This window comes from Balaenoptera acutorostrata, chromosome X (genome assembly GCF_949987535.1).
Source record: "Balaenoptera acutorostrata chromosome X, mBalAcu1.1, whole genome shotgun sequence".
Lineage (NCBI taxonomy): Eukaryota > Metazoa > Chordata > Mammalia > Artiodactyla > Balaenopteridae > Balaenoptera > Balaenoptera acutorostrata.
The window spans coordinates 29094182-29112792 of record NC_080085.1 but is presented as its reverse complement, the minus strand read 5'-3'; the positions used below and the strand labels follow the sequence as shown (position 1 = coordinate 29112792).

General features: G+C 35.6%; 1 protein-coding gene across 1 annotated transcript in view; it reads left to right on the top strand.

The window, feature by feature from the left end:
- The window catches only part of DMD (dystrophin), a 2123648-nt gene that overhangs the window by 539321 nt on the left and 1565716 nt on the right, over nt 1-18611 (top strand). The window lies entirely within an intron of this gene.

Here is an 18611-nt window from a genome sequence, read left to right as displayed (position 1 = left end):
GTAGTTGGCTGGGACACCCACATGTGGCCTTTCATGTAATTTGTGTTCTCTCACAAAATGCTGGCTGGGTTCCAAGAGCGAGTGATCCAAAGAGTACCAAGCAGAAGCTGTATTGCCTTTTGTAGCTTATTCTTGGAAGTCACATAGTGTAATTTGCTGCATGGTCATAGATCCACCCATGTTTAAGGGAAGGGAACATAGACCCAACTCTTGATGGAGAAGTGTCATTGTTACATTGTAAGAGGAGTTAGGTAGGATGGGATATCTTGTTGTATTCATCTTGAAAAATACAGTCTGCCACAATTTACACGATTCTTATGAGAGTCAGTGCTCAGCTGAGAAACGTAGCTAGCGTGCTGCCTAACAGGTGTTCAATAATGAGTACTCTACTTATTGGTGACTGTACTCGGTTTAAGTAAGCTTGTACAGATCTTCAAATATCCAGGCTTCTGATTAACTAAGAAGTTTGAGAGTGTTTTTGTCCATAATTATCACAGAGTAAGTTCTGCAATGGAGATCAATCAGTTGCTTTGCAACCCAAGTGAAATTTCAAATTCATTTGGGAAGAATTTATATATTATGTAGTATGGAGGGTATTATAGGTGACAAAACTGAAGTCCAGAGATGTTAAATTGTTTAGCTCAGGCCACAGAGTAGAAATACTGGATTCAGTAGGTGGTATCTTGAAATATACTAAATAAGACTTCTGTCCTAGGATTTTAAATGTTTTCAGCAAGTTCACCTCATTTTTTCATTTTCTCCAGAACAACCTCTAGTTTCTACATTTGTTAAGTAATGTGATTTCCTGTTTTTCATTGTATTGTTTACAACAATCTGTTTTTCATAAAGTACTTTAATATTTTAATAATTATTCCTTAATTAAACTTTTTAACCCTACTTTTTAATGAAACCATGCTCAAAGTGTGGTAACATCAAAATTAAGATATATGATAACCTTGGTTGGCACCTTATTTTATATGGGTATATTTCTTAAAATCCCTGCTATAAAATTCCATCAGAACATGTCCTTACATATTAGTTTGTGGTTTACCTATGATTAATATCAGTGCAAAAATGGAATGATGCTAAGTTAATCAATATATATTAACCAAACTTGCAGAGCAACATAGGTAAATGTGTGGTAAATAGTGGTGAATTCAATGTCTTTGGGTCTCAAATCTACTGGCAAATGTTTTATTTTAACTGAAACTCCCTTAAGCTTGTATATGTAAAAAAAAGATAAATTCTTTTGAAGAGGTATCTTATTTAGTAGTAATTAATATAGAGTAATTGTGAAAGCAACATGCAATTAGTACTCATAGAAGGTATTTTGGGTCATGGAAAACTTATGATAAGAGTGCAGACATCAATTTTTTAAACTATGAAAATGTTATAAATTAAACTGTTGGGGAAAGAAATCATCTTTGAAAGGATTAATGATGAGTTGACAGTATTGTTATGTGACTTTATTTCCAGATCATCTGCCTGCTGGTCAGTTACAGAAAGTCATGTGCCTCTTTTACACATATCAAATCCGGATTTGGAAGATTAACATTTTAAATATTTATTTCTATTAGTTCAGTTATTCATGGTGTAATGATGCCTATCATGGGAGCTACATATAAGAATAGGATTACTTCACAATAAAATTTACTTACAGTAAACATTTATGAATGTGTTTATTAGCTTCCTCTGGGATCTCTGGTTAATTTAAAATCTTAGTACATTTTATCTTCATTATAACATGTCCCAAGGAAATTTTTGGCTGAAAGATTAGCATTATGAAAAAGAGGGTTTTAATTAGAAATTTCTATACTGTGGGTCAGATTGCTAAATCCAGTGGCAATTATCTGCTTCCTGAGATATGTAGTTCTCTTTCTGAAACATTAAAATTTACTGTATAATACCTCAAAAAGTCATTTCAAGAGGAATTTTGGATCACTAATGGAATTAGAAATAAGATGTGCACATGGATTCCTCTACTTCTATTTCATCATTTAATTTTCATGTGAACCAGGCGATTAAAGGCTTTTTAACTACCTGGTCCTCAAATAGTTCAGGAACAAGTATGCCAGAAGGACTGTACTATTACCATTAATTTACTAATTGCTCATTGCCCAGTTGATCCTAGAAGCCAGGAATGAATATGAAAGAAAATATCTATTAAGCTCTTAAAAATTTTACTATTTCTATTGCTTCACATTCTGTGATTATAGTAGTTATTTATTGAGTGGGTGAACGTATTTAGTAAGGCAGTTCTTGTTGTATCATGTATTGATTAGAATTATACATGCAAAATCATAAAGAACTTTGAAAGTCAAATAATAAGTTAGGAAATTATTTGTAAAACTTATACACAATTTTAATAGCCTTCACGTATAGATAACAATAGTAAATCAATAAGAAAAAGCAAAACACCTCAGTAGGAAAATTCACAAAGAACATGATTCAAGAAATGACAAAAGAAAAAAAAAGTCAACATATTAGTAAGTATATGAAAAGACATTCCACCTAACTAGTAATGAAATACATACAGTTTTTAAAAAATGAGGTCATTTTTACCTACCAGATAGGCAGGTCAGAAAGGTGATAATATCCACAATTTTCCAGAGTGTAAGGAAACAGAAAATTTCATGAATTATGAAGGGTTTATAGCAGAATAAATTGATGTTTTTCTGGAGCATATTTTTTTAGTAAATCACAAAATTTTAAATATGTAAATTCTGAGTCCTGTGTTCATACCTCTAGAAATGTATCTAAGGGCAATAATCTGATGAGGGCAATGATGAAAGTAAGAAATACAGATGACTCTTAAACAATGAGGGGGTTAGGAACACCGACCCTTCGGTCAAAAGTTAAAAGTCTATGTATAATTTATGGTTGGCCCTCTGTATCCATAGTTCTTACATACCCGCCTTTCCACATCCATGGATTCAACCAACCATGGATCATGTAGCAGTGTAGTATTTACAGTTGAAAAAAAATCGCATATAAGTGGACCTGTGTAGTTCAAACCCGTGTTGTTTGAGGGTCAACTGCAATTAAATCACTTTTTGAAGAATGAAAGTTTATGGTTCCATACAAATCTTAGGATTGCTTCTTCTATTTCTGTGAAAAATGCCATTGGAATTGTTATAGGGATTGCATTGTATCTGTGGATCACTTTGGGTAGTATGGACATTTTAACAATATTAATTCTTTCAATCCACAAGAATGGAATATCTTTCCATTTATTTGTGTCTTCTTTAATTTCTTTCGTTAATGCCTTATAGTTTTCAGTGTGCAGGTCTTTTACCTTCTTAGATAAATTTATTCCTAAGTATTTTATTCTTTTTGATGCAATTGTAAATGAGATTGTTTGCTTAATATTTCTTTCTGCTAGTTCATTATTAGTGTATAGAAACAACAGATTTTATATATTGATTTCATATCCTGTGACTTTACAGACCTCATTAGTTCTAACAGTTTTTTTGGTGGTGTCTTTAGAGTTTTCTATATATAATATCATGTATTGTACATATAGTGACAGTTTTACTTCTTCTTTTCAATTCGAATGCCTTTTATTTTTCTTGCCTAATTGTTCTGGCTAGGACTTTCAGTACTATGTTGAATAACAGTGGGGATATTGGGCATCCTTGTCTTGTTCCTGATCTTAGAATTGAGGATGATTGTGGGCTTATCATATATGGACTTTATTACAGGTAAGATCTGAATATCCATCAGTATGGGATTGGTAAAGCTTATGGTGAATATATTTAATGCAGTATTATGAAACCTTTAAAATTCATGCTATAGCAGTATATTCATTACTATGTCGTAAAGATAGCCCTGATATATGATTAGGTAAAAGAGAAAATCGCAAATAGTCTATGAAATATAATTACATATTGTATATTAAATACATAAATATATGTATATGTATGTGCATGTTTATACACATACAACTACACATATACTACCAATAATACCAAATACTTATATAGTGTGTATTTTCTGTTCTAAGTTATATTTATGGGCTGTCTTCAAAAACCCTTTCCCGATGTACCCACTTCCCTAGTCCCATCCCCATTACTAGGACTCCAAATTGTCATGCACACTATGAATATATATACTCATTTAATTCTCACCTAACCCTATTTGTAGTTATTCATGGATCCCGTTAGCTTTGATAGAACATTCCAAAATTTAAGGAGGTAGAAAGAAGTCAAAAAAAATATTTGGTGCATATTTAATTTAGGTTGTTGTCTATCAGATTCATTGCTCTCCTCCCCCAAGTCTCTGGAAGAAGAAGTTGCTATGCCTCTTGGGATAAGATTCACGTGAAACCACACAATGGATGACTTGTAGGGAAAGGACCACATTCTCAGTCCAACTGTCTTTAGGAAAAACAACAGTCTATTTTGTTTAACTTCTTCTTGTTTCAGTCTTTCCCTCAGAAGGAAAATATTTATATGCTGTTTTGCTGCTGTTATTCAAAATCCTTGTAGTTTGCTGGGGTGAATAACTTCACATTTCATTATTGGCTTCGGTATGTGAGGTAACATTTCATTTTTGCTTCTATGGTGCTAATTCTTTTCATTGGAAATTTAACAACTTAATTACTAGATTTTTACCCACTTGATTTTTAAGGCAGAAAGCCATTATTATGCAATGGCTCTTGAAAAATCGAGGAAATCAGTCTTTAGCCTCCTGTTAGATGAATAGTTACATTCATTCCTTCATTCAATGAACAGTTATTGGGTAATTATTATATACTAGAAACCACGGAAACTGCTTACTAGGATAACCTGATTCTAGTTTGGAGACTGACTAACGTATCACAATATGTAGGCCAAGGACTGCTGTTGGAATGTATTAGCAGCGACTGAACGATATCTTTTAAGTGTCATCTCTGTTAGTTATTCTAGTTCAGGTTACCAAATCTGAGTACCTTGAGAGAACTTGCTCAAACCACGTGTACCTTGTGGATCAACAAGAGGACTCTATTCATTGTGGTCACTCAGTGACCCAGCCTGATGAAACAACCATCATCAAGAATATTTCCAGTTACTGTACAAAGGGAAAGAAAGTTCTGGAATTTCTTTGACTGGCAATTAAGTATTTGGACAGGAAGTGATATATGTTACCTCAGCTCACAACTCTTTGGCTAAAACCAGTCACATGGCATTACTCACAGAACACTTGGAAGTATATTCATATTACATGTCTCAAATGTAGAAAGCTGAAAATAACCGTGAGCAGTGTTTATGACTGCTACAACATCTATGTGATGATTTGTACAAACATCAAAAGACAAAATTAAATAGATAATAAAAACATGGCCATGCCCTCAAGAAATTGGCTTAGTGATGTTAAGTATTCAAATATAAAATATTAATTTATGAAACTGAAAAAACAGTCATTTAACTGCTAAAATTCATGGGAGCACAGTCATGATTTTTAACTAGTACTTAACATTCTAATAGAAATACCTAAACTTATAATAGAACGTTTTGGAGGATGATGAGCTCTCCGTTGGATGAAGTGCTTAAGCAAAGACCAGATTATGAGACTGGCTTAAAAGGAAATCAGTCATTGGACACATGGTTCATTAACCTGTTCACCACTTATGTGCAGGAACCATATAGCTGTTCAAGATGACTTTTGGCTTTGTATTGTAAGCCTGAAATCCATGATTCTAATTTATGATTCTTGTTGAATAGTGGTTACTATTCAGGAATGAGTGACAATGAACCAAGCATGAGTTACACATACATCTAGCTACATTGTTGCCCTTAAGGAATTTACAAATTGAGTAAGTAGAGAAGATGTTTGGAGTAGCTTTTATCCTGTAATAATTTCAATTTACACTCAGAAGAAAATCCAAAATCCCTACATGATCTGTTCCCTACATATCCTGCTTTTTTTCCCTACCTTTCTCCCCATAACTCGGCTCCAGATGTACTGGCCTGCTAGATTTGCTTCTAATAGACAAAACATGTCTCTAACTCAGGGATTTTACAGACATGTTTCTCTCTTTCTGGAAGGCTCTTTAACAGTTATTTACATGGCTTGCTTCCTAACCTTACTCAGGCATCAGAAAGGACTTTTCTGACTACCCTATTTAATAGACCACCACAATCACTCCTTTCCTCTTTCAATACTTTAATTTTTTCCTGGTAGCATTTATTACTATCAACATTATGCTATATATTTATTTATAGGTCATTTTCCCCTAATGAGTGAAAACTCCAAGATAGAAGAGACACAGTGTCTAGGACACATAGTAGGTCCTCAAAACATATTGATGGAATAAATGAATGAATGAATGAATAGTATATTCTTTTTATGTGAACAATCATTCCATTATAGTCCATATTCTAGGACAGAACTGAGTGAACATCATTACTTAGGGGAGCTGCTATCCAGGTGTAATGTATTAGTGCTGCTCTCATGACCTTAATAAATTATTCATGCTTTTAGACCTAGGTCCTACAATGTGAACCCTGCAGTGACAGAGTTTTACATCTTTTTCCTTTTTTTAATGTAAATTATTAATCCCATCCACCATACATGAACAGGACATCTACATATAAAAGAATAGATAATACATAGCACGGTAGGCTACATTTCAAACATGTGGCTGGTTTTCTAAAGTTATCTCAGGGATTGGGGAGGGGGTGAAGCTACTGGTTCATGAGGCACGTCGCAAGCTTACTGGATGGGGTGCAAGAATCTGCAATTTATACAGCCGCCCTGCCGTGGTCCATGGACAGGTACTTAGGCCTGTTTTCATGGAGTAAATTCATCCTAAACAGGACTTCTTAGGATTAGATAAGTGATGGGAAGAAAGAAACTATTTTAAGTGGAGTGGGACTTTAATAAATAACATTACTACAGCCATGGAGGTAAGCCTGTATTCAACAGATGAAAGAAATAGATAGCTCTGGGATCTTTGCTGCCCTAAGAAGCTTATTTCTTCAATAGTAATAAGAACAGGTAGAGAGGAAAATTACCACTTATTGACTAAGGGTGGAAAAGATGTAGAGAAGGAATTGGTGAAAAGTGATGTAAAATGTAACTAAGAACTAAGTAAGCCCAAAGGAGAAACTGTAAGTAGATAAGTAGATACGGACTCACAAACTACTCCCCTCAATTGTAAGAGTTTTGAATAGGCTGATAATTTTCTTTTGTCAACAACTTCTACAGCTGTGTGTGTACACTTGCGTGTGTGTGTGTGTGTGTGTGTGGTGGCAGGGGGCAGGGTGTGGCTGCAATGTTTAGGCTCAAAATGGAATTTCTATTTTTTAATATATTTTGAAAATATCACATTATTGGCTTGTGTGAAGTTTTAACAAATTTTTGAATACCAAATATGTGATCCCTTTAACAAATATTCTACACTAGCAATTTGAGATATAATACCTAAGTTTAAGTGAAAGGAGTGCTGTTCTCAGTTAAAGTCTAGGAAATATATGGAACGTTCTCACCTTTTCATAAGAGGAAATTTTAGTAGTGCCCCAAAGTAGATTAAGTCATTTATAGACAAAAAGTCTTTGCCTTGGTGAAACTTATTCTATTCACTGACTGAAGAACCATTTGTGAGGGCAGTTTTGTTTCTGTTGGAGAAAAAGATCAGACCTTTGACAAAACTAACATTTGAAATCTCAATTTCAGTTCTATTATAATTTCTTAGTGATATTTCTAAATGTTAGAGAATTCCTAAAATATTAGGAAAAGTAAAATCAGTAAGAATTGAAGAAATGAGCCCCCTTTTAATTATTTTGTGGATAAAAAATTTAGGTGTATATAATTCCTGGAATTTTCAAAATGTAGCATTTTCTTATGGAACAGAGTAATTTTGATTTTCTCATGCAAATAAAAATCCATTCAAAAATCACGAAGATATTTTCTGATGTAAGAGAAGAAATATATTTAGCGTTTTAGCATGGCAGAAAGACTTTCTAATAAAAGAATGATAGATAAGGTTGAAGCTAAATGAATTGTTTTTACAGAATGGTTGATTAGTTTGTGATCTATCATAGCAATTGTTCAAATAAAACATAGGCATATTTCATTCACATAAGGATACCTTAATTTTTCCAAAGTACACGATAAAATAGAAAAACTATGTGAAAATACACATAAGTCCTGGCCACTGGGATTTATTATAGCTAGGAAATGTTTTAGAAAGTTTTCCCCTGTTTGGATATTTGAAAAAACTCACCAGACTCCACAGAATATATTCATATAAGGCTTTTATTTAAAGTCAAATGATGTGATGGGGGCAGGGGAGAAAGAGTACAGCAAGCATTGAAAGTCCAAGTGCCATTCCAATCTCAAGCTTCCTGGTAGTACCATGAAGACCTGAGTGAGGAAAGCCATTCTATCTCCATATGTATCACGTTGTCCTTTTTGATGTTCTTACTGTAGAGCACATATGTCAGAATATACCTGGTATTGCAATGTTAGGAGTAATGCCAAGAGTCATTAATACAATCAGTTCACCTACTTGTTATTGTATCACTGCTGAGAGGAAGGAATGCCTGTCTTACCTTTCATCTACTATTTCACTAAAATGGAATTATTATTTAAAATTCTATGAAGATTAGAAAATTAAATTTTATGGTTATATGTATGAATCATAAGAAATACTATAGCTACCTTTTTTGGAGTACAAAAAGGCAGAGGGAAATGAACATTAATGATTTAACAAACATTTCTTGGGGCAATTTCAGGTTCAATGTGCTATGGGAAGAGGGTGAAAGAAAAATGATTAATAGGAAGTCTTTTTCCAGAAATTTAAAAATCTCTTGGTTTTACTTTGACTATTATAACCTTTATTTTCTTATTATTATCCTCCTAAATTTATCTCCCAACAAAATGAACAAAAATAGTACTTCCATTTTCATGAAAGGCAGTTCTACCTTTTCATCACCCCCATCTTTCAAAATCTTCATTGACTTTCCACTTTCTCTCACTGCCTGCTATTTTTTTTAACATCTTTATTGGCATATAATTGCTTTACAATGGTGTGTTAGTTTCTGCTTTATAACAGTGAATCAGTTATACATATACATATGTCCCCATATCTCTTCCCTCTTGCATCTCCTTCCCTCCCACCCTCCCTATCCCACCCCTCTAGGTGGTCACAAAGCACAGAGCTGATCTCCCTGTGCTATGCGGCTGCTTCCCACTAGCTATCTATTTTACGTTTCGTAGTGTATATATGTCCATGCCACTCTCTCCCTTTGTCACAGCTTACCCTTTCCCCTCCCCATATCCTCAAGTCCATTCTCTAGTAGGTCTGTGTCTTTATTCCCATCTTGCCACTAGGTTCTTCATGACCTTTTTTTTTTCCCCTTAGATTCCATATATATGTGTTAGCATACTGTATTTGTTTTTCTCTTTCTGACTTACTTCACTCTGTATGACAGACTCTAACTCCATCCACCTCACTACAACTCAACCTAAGTGTCCATCATTGGATGAATGGATAAAGAAGATGTGGCACATATATACAATGGAATATTACTCAGCCATAAAAAGAAACGAAATTGAGTCATTTTTACTGCCTGCTATTAAGATGTCTTCTGTTACTTATGTTTGAGTTACATTTAATTCTTAAGAATCCTTTTCCCTAGACTTTAAGACCATTTGAAGATGAAATTGTTTGCCGGTTTTATTCATTCATTTAATAAGAAAGAAATAAACAGAGTTAAGACAATTTCCATGCACTGTGTATGTGCTTTTAACCTCTTTTTTTTTTTTAAAATTGGAATATAATTGACATATAATTAAGTTTAAGATGGTACAACATGTTGATTTGATACATTTATATATTGCAGTATGATTACCCCCATAGTGTTAGCTAACATCTCCATCACATTACATAATTATCATTTCTTTTTGTGGTGAGATCTCCAAGACATACTCATCTTCTAACTACTAGTTTGTAACCTTTGACCAAAATCTTCCCAATTCCCTCACCCATGCACTGTGTTTTTCACTAAATCTGAATTGTATATTATGGAATCAATAAATTTCAAGAATGAGTTAGCCTAAAGAAAATCTTTTGTGTAATAAGTCTAGCCACACAGTTTCATGAAGTGCAGTATATAATTGTAGAAACATAAAAGGCTCAACTGGGACATTAGACCAATCATTGACCAACCTCTCCTAACATATCTAACAGTATTAATCACTCAGACTATTTGTCACTGTCTTATATCCTTGTAAGACTTACATTTAAAAAAAATTTTCATAACATTCTCTTCTTTCTAATGTCTTTAAGAGTTATCTCATTTCTTAGTGTGTTAGGTTTTTCTGTGGCGATTTCATTACTAGAAATGACCTCATGGTCCTTGATGTTCTTTTTAGTATTTATTTTCTTTTTAAAATTTTATAATAAAATGATTAGCATATCCAAACTTTGATTGAAAAAAAACCTGTTACATTTCCAAGGTTGGCAGTGGGGTCAAGAGAACCTACCCGCTTACTTGTTAGAATTCTTAATAGGAATGACAAAGTGGATGATTTTATATTGACTAGTCTAATTTTCTCTTCTTCACAAATGACAGAAAGTGAAAAGCTCAGATTGCTTTTTGGTCATGGGTTAGGGAGAGATACTGTAACTATGGTTTGAGAGAAAGAGTGGGAAAGAAAGAGACAGATTACATGTTTACGTTTGTTCTCATTGCGTGCGGGAAGACACATCTTCCCTGAGTTGAGCATGTAGTCATATTGGCTTAAGCAGCTGCTCTTTAATTTCATGGAATTAAAATGTCCTAAATGCACACACACACACACACACACACACACACACACACACGCTAATCAGTCTGACTGACTTTGCCTTCTAATTCTGGTTCTGCTACTTACTGATTCTGTGAATCAGGATATAGTATTGCAATTTTACTCATTTTAAAAAGTGGCTTAAGAATAGTTCTTGCCTCATAAAAGGAACTAAGAATTCATTGAGCTAATAGGTATAAATATGATCACAGAATAAACATGGTAAATATTATTTTTATAGTAACTTTTCATAAAGGTGGGTCTTTCTTTTCTCTATAGTTATTGGAATCCATTTTTTAAATATCTTTATTGAAGTATAATTGCTTTACAATGTTGTGTTAGTACCTGCTGTACAACAAAGTGAATCAGCTACATGTATACATATATCCCTATATCCCTTCCCTCTTGGGCCTCACTCCCACCCTCCCCATCCCACCCCTCTAGGTCGTCACAAGGCCATTGAGCTGATCTCCCTGTGCTATGCGGCTGCTTCCCACTAGCTATCTATTTTACATTTGGTAGTGTATATATGTCAATGCTACTCTCTCACTTCGTCCCAGCTTCCCCTTCCCCCGTGTCCTCAAGTCCGTTCTCTATGTCTGCATCTTTATTCCTGCCCTGCCACTAGGTTCATTAGTACCATTTTTTTAGATTCCATATAATGTGCATTAGAATCTAGTATTTGTTTTTCTCTTTCTGACTTACTTCACTCTGTATGACAGACTCTAGGTCCATCCACCCCACTACAGATAACTCAATTTTGTTCCTTTTTATGGCTGAGTAATATTCCGTTGTATATCTGTGCCACATCTTTATCTGTTCATCTGTCGATGGACATTTAGGTTGCTTCCATGTCCTGGCTATTGTAAATAGTGCTGCAGTGAACATTGTGGTACATGTCTCTTTTTGAATTACGGTTTTCTCAGGGTATATGCCCAGTAGTGGGATTGCTGGGTCATATGGTAGTTCTATTTTTAGTTTTTTAAGGAACCTCCATACTGTTCTCCATAGTGGCTGTATCAGTTAACATTCCCACCAACAGTGTAGGAGGGTTCCCTTTTCTCCACACCCTCTCCAGCATTTATTGTTTCTAGATTTTTTGATGATGGCCATTCTGGCTGGTGTGAGGTGATACCTCTTTGTAGTTTTGATTTGCATTTCTCTTATGATTAGTGATGTTGAGCATCTTTTCATGTGTTTGTTGGCAATCTGTATGTCTTCTTTGGAGAAATATCTATTTAGGTCTTCTGCCCATTTTTGGATTGGGTTTTTTTTTTTTTTTTTTGATATTGAGCTCCGTGAGCTGCTTGTAAATTTCGGAGATTAATCCTTTGTCAGTTGCTTCATTTGCAAATATTTTCTCCCATTCTGAGGGTTGTCTTTTGGTCTTGTTTATGGTTTCCTTTGCTGTGCAAAAGCTTTTAAGTTTCATTAGGTCCCATTTGTTTATTTTTGTTTTTATTTCCATTACTCGAGGAGGTGGGTCAAAAAAGATCTTGCCTGTGATTTATGTCACAGAGTGTTCTGCCTATGTTTTCCTCTAAGAGTTTTATAGTGTCTGGCCTTACATTTAGGTCTTTAATCCATTTTGAGTTTATTTTTGTGTATGGTGTTAGGGAGTGTTCTAATTTCATTCTTTTACGTGTAGCTGTCCAGCTTTCCCCTCACCACTTATTGAAGAGGCTACCTTTTCCCCATTGTGTGTGGAATCCATTATTTTTAATGGAGTATTACAAAATTTAAGAGATAGAAAGAAGCAATGAAAATACCTCATGCTTATACAATTCTTTTGTTTCGATTTTAGTTATGGAATTACTGAACAGTGTTCAAATGAGACATATGGGAATAAAGATAGTTCACTGATCAATTCCTTAGGTCTTTTATTTATATTTCTTCTTTTTAAGGAGTTGATGTGCCTATAGAAATTTGCATTGCTGAATAACCTCTATTAGTTTCTTTAAATGAATTATTATACCTCCAAATGATATAATACCATGTAGCCAAAGTTATAAAAGAAAATTTAATGGCATTGGGAAATGTTTACAATATATTATGTGAGTAAAAGTGTAGGTGGGATAACATTATGACTTGTTTTGAAAAAAATAAACTATTTATAATAAAGGCAATAACATCCAGAGTATTTTACACTAAATTTGTTTTACAGTGATTCTTATAGGAAGGTTTTAATTCTTTGAATTCTTCACTTTTTGTTTTCTTCAGTGAATTTATATATATTTTAAATATACATGCAAATATTTTTTATTTCTTAATGGCAAAAAATCCTCTCTCACATACATTTTCAACTTTCAATAAATGAAAATCATGAAAAGAAAATAATTAGTGACATAATCTTCAAAAAATTCTCAATTCAATAAACAAAAGTGAAAACAATATATTTTAATTGAGGATAATGTATAAATATAAGCAAAATGGTAAATAGTACACTATGTATATAATAAAGTTCCATATTTAAAAATATAACCAGGCCTGAATATATTCAGGAGGGATGCATATGCCCTTTTTGGCCAACTGCCTCATTTGAGAAGTTCTGCCGCTTTTCATGTGCTTAAAGGCGAGTTCAGTCTACCTCTTGAAAACTCTTTCCTGCAATTCTGCCTTGCTTTCAAATCCTTTTCGTGGCCTTACCTCAATATATTTTTGGATGACAGTTATCATTTACAACCCTGCAGGTCTGTGAATTGCAGTGCCCCTGAGCTCCATTTTTCAACTCGCTTTTTTGGGAAATGGTCCCAAGACCGCAGGATTGCTTTAAGCCCTTTTCTGGTTCTGGGGGCAAGCTGAGCCTTTGGTGAATTCTTCTTCCTGATTGGAAATTAGAGTGACATTTGCCTATCCAAACACCTAGGGCTTGTCTCTCATTGGTTCCCCCCTTCCCCATCATCCTCCGGACAAATTGCAAACTGTACAAGACAGGATGTTAAAGGAGCTGATTCTCCAAATGGGGCTATTGTTAGTAAAGTGGCTGGAGTGGCGAACCCGAGCTCCAAGAAATGAATAGATGAGGTGCCTTTTAGAAACCTTTCCCGATCAGACGGTGTACCATCCTCTGGGTTTCGCATGCATGTTTTAGCCTAGGAAGATTCCCCTGCACCTGGAGATTTGGGACCCATGAAATGGGTACCAGGCAGTATTACTTTAAAGGGTCTGCATTTGCTCACCCAACCTCACCAATACTCTCAGCCCCAAGAGTGTCCAGCCTTATGTCTCATCCATCTGTGGGTCTAGATGTGGTCAATCCAGATTGCATCACAGCCCCTGAATGAATTTAGTAAGAATTTCTCTCTCTTTCACTGTCTGTGTTGGTTTTTTTTTTTGTAATTTATTCTTATAAGGGGGTTTAGTTGATTTTCAGTGCTGTGTTTCTGCTGCTGTACACCCACTTGATTCACCTACAGAGAGATATCAATAAATTATTTTTAAGATTCTTAAAATAAATAAATAAATATAACCAGAGGATATTATAGCCCAGTACATCTGTGATTATGTTGTTAGAGAAGTTTTTTAAATTTGTTTAACATTACTGACTACTGAAGGATATAGAATTTTAACTGGCCCCATGATGATAGGTCAGTGCAGATTACTGATGGTAAAATGATATAACAATTATTAGACTCCGTAAGACCCTAAGAGTTCATGAAGTATGAGTAAAAGTGTCCATTACCTCATTAGCATAATGTTCAACATATTTTTGTATGTATATATAGTCTATTGTAGGGATAAAGGATCCACAGTTTTCATCACATACTCAGAGGACTTCATTGTCCCCAAATAGTAAAGAACCCCTGACAAAAATAAAATATGGTGACATTCTGAGGACTTGGGAAGCCAGGCAAATTTTTCCTTTCTGTGGTACATCAGATAACTGCTTCATGTTATATTATCCATATCTAAAATCTAGTAGATTGAGAAGCATGAAAAAGGATTTATGTTGCAACTAAAAATTGTGTGCTCATGGAAGGAGACAACAGGTGCCACGTGAGTTGAGCCATTCCCAGAACAGGCAGTGAAAGGAATTAGATTGATCCAGCTGAGGTATGTATAATATCCTTATGGATAGAGATTGGTTCAAGATGGTGGAGTAGAAGGACGTGCTCTCACTCCCTCTTGTGAGAGCACTGGAATCACAACTAACTGCTGAACAGTCATTGACAGGAAGACACAGGAACTTACCAAAAAAGATACCCCACATCCAAAGACAAAGGAGAAGCCGCAATGAGATAGTAGGAGGGGTGCAATCACAATAAAATCATATCCCATGACTGCTGGGTGGGTGACTCACAAACTGGAGAACACTTATACCACAGAAGTCCACCCACTGGAGTGAAGGTTCTGAGTCACACGTCCGGCTTCCCAACCTGGGGGTCCGGCAACGGGAGGAGGAATTCCTAGAGAATCAGACTTTGAAGGCTTGCAGGATTTGATTGCAGGACTTTTGCAGGACTGGGGGAAACAGAGACTCCACTCTTGGAGGGCACACACAAAGCAGTGTGGGCATCAAGACGCAGGGGGAAGGAGCAGTGACCCCATAGGAGATTGAACCAGACCTACCTGCTAGTGTTGGAGGGTCTCCTGCAGAGGCGGGGGGCAGCTGTGGCTTACCTCAGGGACAAGGACACTGACAGCAGAAGTTCTGGGAAGTACTCCTTGATATGAGCCCTCCTGGAGTCCACCATTAGCCCCACCAAAGAGCCTGCAGGCTCCAGTGCTGGGTCACCTCAGGCCAAACAACCAACAGGGAGGGAACCCAGCCCCAACCATCAGCAGAGAAGCGGATTAAAGTTTTGCTGAGCTCTGCCCACCAGAGCAACACCCAGCTCTACCCACCACCAGTCCCTCCCATCAGGAAGCTTGCACAAGCCTCTTAGATAGCCTCATCCACCAGAGGGCAGACAGCAGAAGCAAGAAGAACTACTATCCTGAAGCCTGTGGAACGAAAACCACATTCACAGAAAGATAGACAAAATGAAAAGGCAGAGGGCTATGTACCAGATGAAGGAACAAGATAAAACCCCAGAAAAACAACTAAATGAAGTGGAGCTAGGCAACCTTCCAGAAAGAGAATTCAGAATAATGATAGTGAAGATGATCCAGGACCTCAGGAAAAGAATGGAGGCAAAGATGGAGAAGATGCAAGAAATGTTTAACAAGGACCTAGAAGAATGAAAGAACAAACAAACAGAGATGAACAATACAATAACTGAAATGAAAAATACACAAGAGGAATCAATAGCAGAATAACTGAGGCAGAAGAATGGATAAGTGACCTGGAAGATAGGATGGTGGAAATCACTGCCGCAGAACAGAATAAAGGAAAAAGAGTGAAAAGAAATGAACACAGCCTGAGACTTCTGGGACAACATTAAACACACCAACATTTGCATTATAGGGGTCCCAGAAGGAGAAGAGAGAGAGAAGGGGCCTGAGAAAGTATTTGAAGAGATTATAGTCGAAAACTTCCCTCACATGGGAAAGGAAATAGCCACCCAAGTCCAGGAAGCACAGAGAGTCCCAGGTAGGATAAACCCAAGGAGAAACACGCCAAGACACATAGTAATCAAATTGCCAAAAGTTAAAGACAAAGAAAAATTATTAAAAGCAACAAGGGAAAAATGACAAATAACATAAAAGGGAACTCCTGTAAGGTTAACAGCTGATTTCTCAGCAGAAATTCTGCAGGCCAGAAGGCAGTGGTGCAATATAATTAGAGTGATGAAAAGGAAGAACCTCCAGCCAAGATTACTCTACCTGGCAAGGATCTCATTCAGATTCGATGGAGAAATCAAACGCTTTATACATAAGCAAAAGCTAAGAGAATTCACCAGCAAACCAGCTGTACAACAAATGCTAAAGAAACTTCTCTAAGTGGGAAACACAAGGAAAGGACCTACAAAAACAAACCCAAAACAATTGAGAAAATGGTCACAGGAACACACATATCGATAATTACCTTAAATGTGAATGGATTAAAAGCTCCAACCAAAAGACATACACTGGCTGAATGTATACAAAAACAAACCCGTATATATGCTGTCTACAAGAGACCGACTTCAGACCTAGGGACACATACATACTGAAAGTGACGGGATGAAAAAAGATATTCCATGCAAATGGAAATCAGAAGAAAGCTGGAGTAGCAATTCTCATATCAGACAAAATAGACTTTAAAATAAAGACTGTTACAAGAGACAAAGAAGGGCACTGCATAATGATCAAGGGATCAATCCAAGAAGAAGATATAACAATTATAAATATATATGCACCCAACATAGGAGCACCACAATACATAAGGAAAATGCTAACAGCTATAAAAGAGGAAAATGACAGTAACACAATAATAGTGGGGGACTTTAACACCTCACTTACACAAATGGACTGATCATCCAGACAGAAAATTAACTAAGGAAACACAAGCTTAAATTAAAATGACACAATAAGCCAGATAGATTTAATTTATATTTATAGGACATTCCATACAAAAACAACAGATTACACTTTCTTCTCAAGTGCACATGGGACATTCTCCAGGATAGATCACAACTTGGGTAACTTATCAAGCCTCAGTAAATTTAAGAAAATTGAAATCATACCCAGCATCTTTTCCAACCACAATGTTATGAGATTAGAAATCAATTATAGGGAAAAAAACATAAAAAGCACAAACACATGGAATCTATACAATACGTTACTAAATCACCAAGAGATCACTGAAGAAATCAAAGAGGGAATCAAAAAATATATAGAGACAAATGACAATGAAAACACGACGATCCAAAACCTATGGGATGCAGCAAAAGAAGTTCGAAGAGGGAAGTTTGTAGCAATACAAGCCTACCTCAAGGAATAAGAAAAATCTCAAATAAACAATCCAACCTTACACCTAAAGGAACTAGAGAAAGAAGAACAAACAGAACCCAAAGTTAGTAGAAGGAAAGAAATCATAAAGATCCGAGCAGAAATAAGTGAAATAGAAACAAAGAAAGCAGTAGCAAAGATCAATAAAACTAAAAGCTGATTCTTTGAGAAGATAAACAAAATGGATAAACCTTTAGCCAGACTTATCAAGAAAAGGAGGGAGAGGACTCAAATTAGTAAAATTAGAAATGAAAAAGGGGAAGTTACAGCGAACACTGCAGAAATACAAAGCATCCTAAGAGACTACTACAAGCAACTCTATGCCAATAAAATGGACAACCTGGAAGAAATGGACACATTCTTAGAAAGGTATAACCTTCCAAGACTGAACCAGGAAGAAATAGAAAATATGAACAGACCAATCACAAGTAATGAAATTGAAACTGTGATTAAAAATCTTCCAACACACAAAAGCCCAGGACCACATGGCTTCACAGGTGAATTCTATCAAACATTTAGAGGAGAGCTAACACCTATCCTCAAACTCTTCCAAAAAATTGCAGAGGAAGGACCACTCCCAAACTCATTCTACAAGGCCACCATCACCCTGATAGCAAAACCAGGGAAAGATACTACAAAAAAAGAAAATTACAGACCAATATCACTGGTGAACTTATATGCAAAATTCCTTAACGAAATACTAGCAAGCCGAATCCAACAACACATTAGAAGGATCATAAAACCATGATAAAGTAGGATTTATCCCAGGGATGCAAGGATTCTTCAATATATGCAAATCAATCAATGTGAAACACCATATTAACAAATTGAAGAAGAAAAACCATATGATCATCTTAATAGATGCAGAAGAAGCTTTTGACAAAATTCAACACCCATTTATGATAAAAACCCTCCAGAAAGTAGGCATAGAGGGAACTTACCTCAATGTAATAAAGGTCATATAT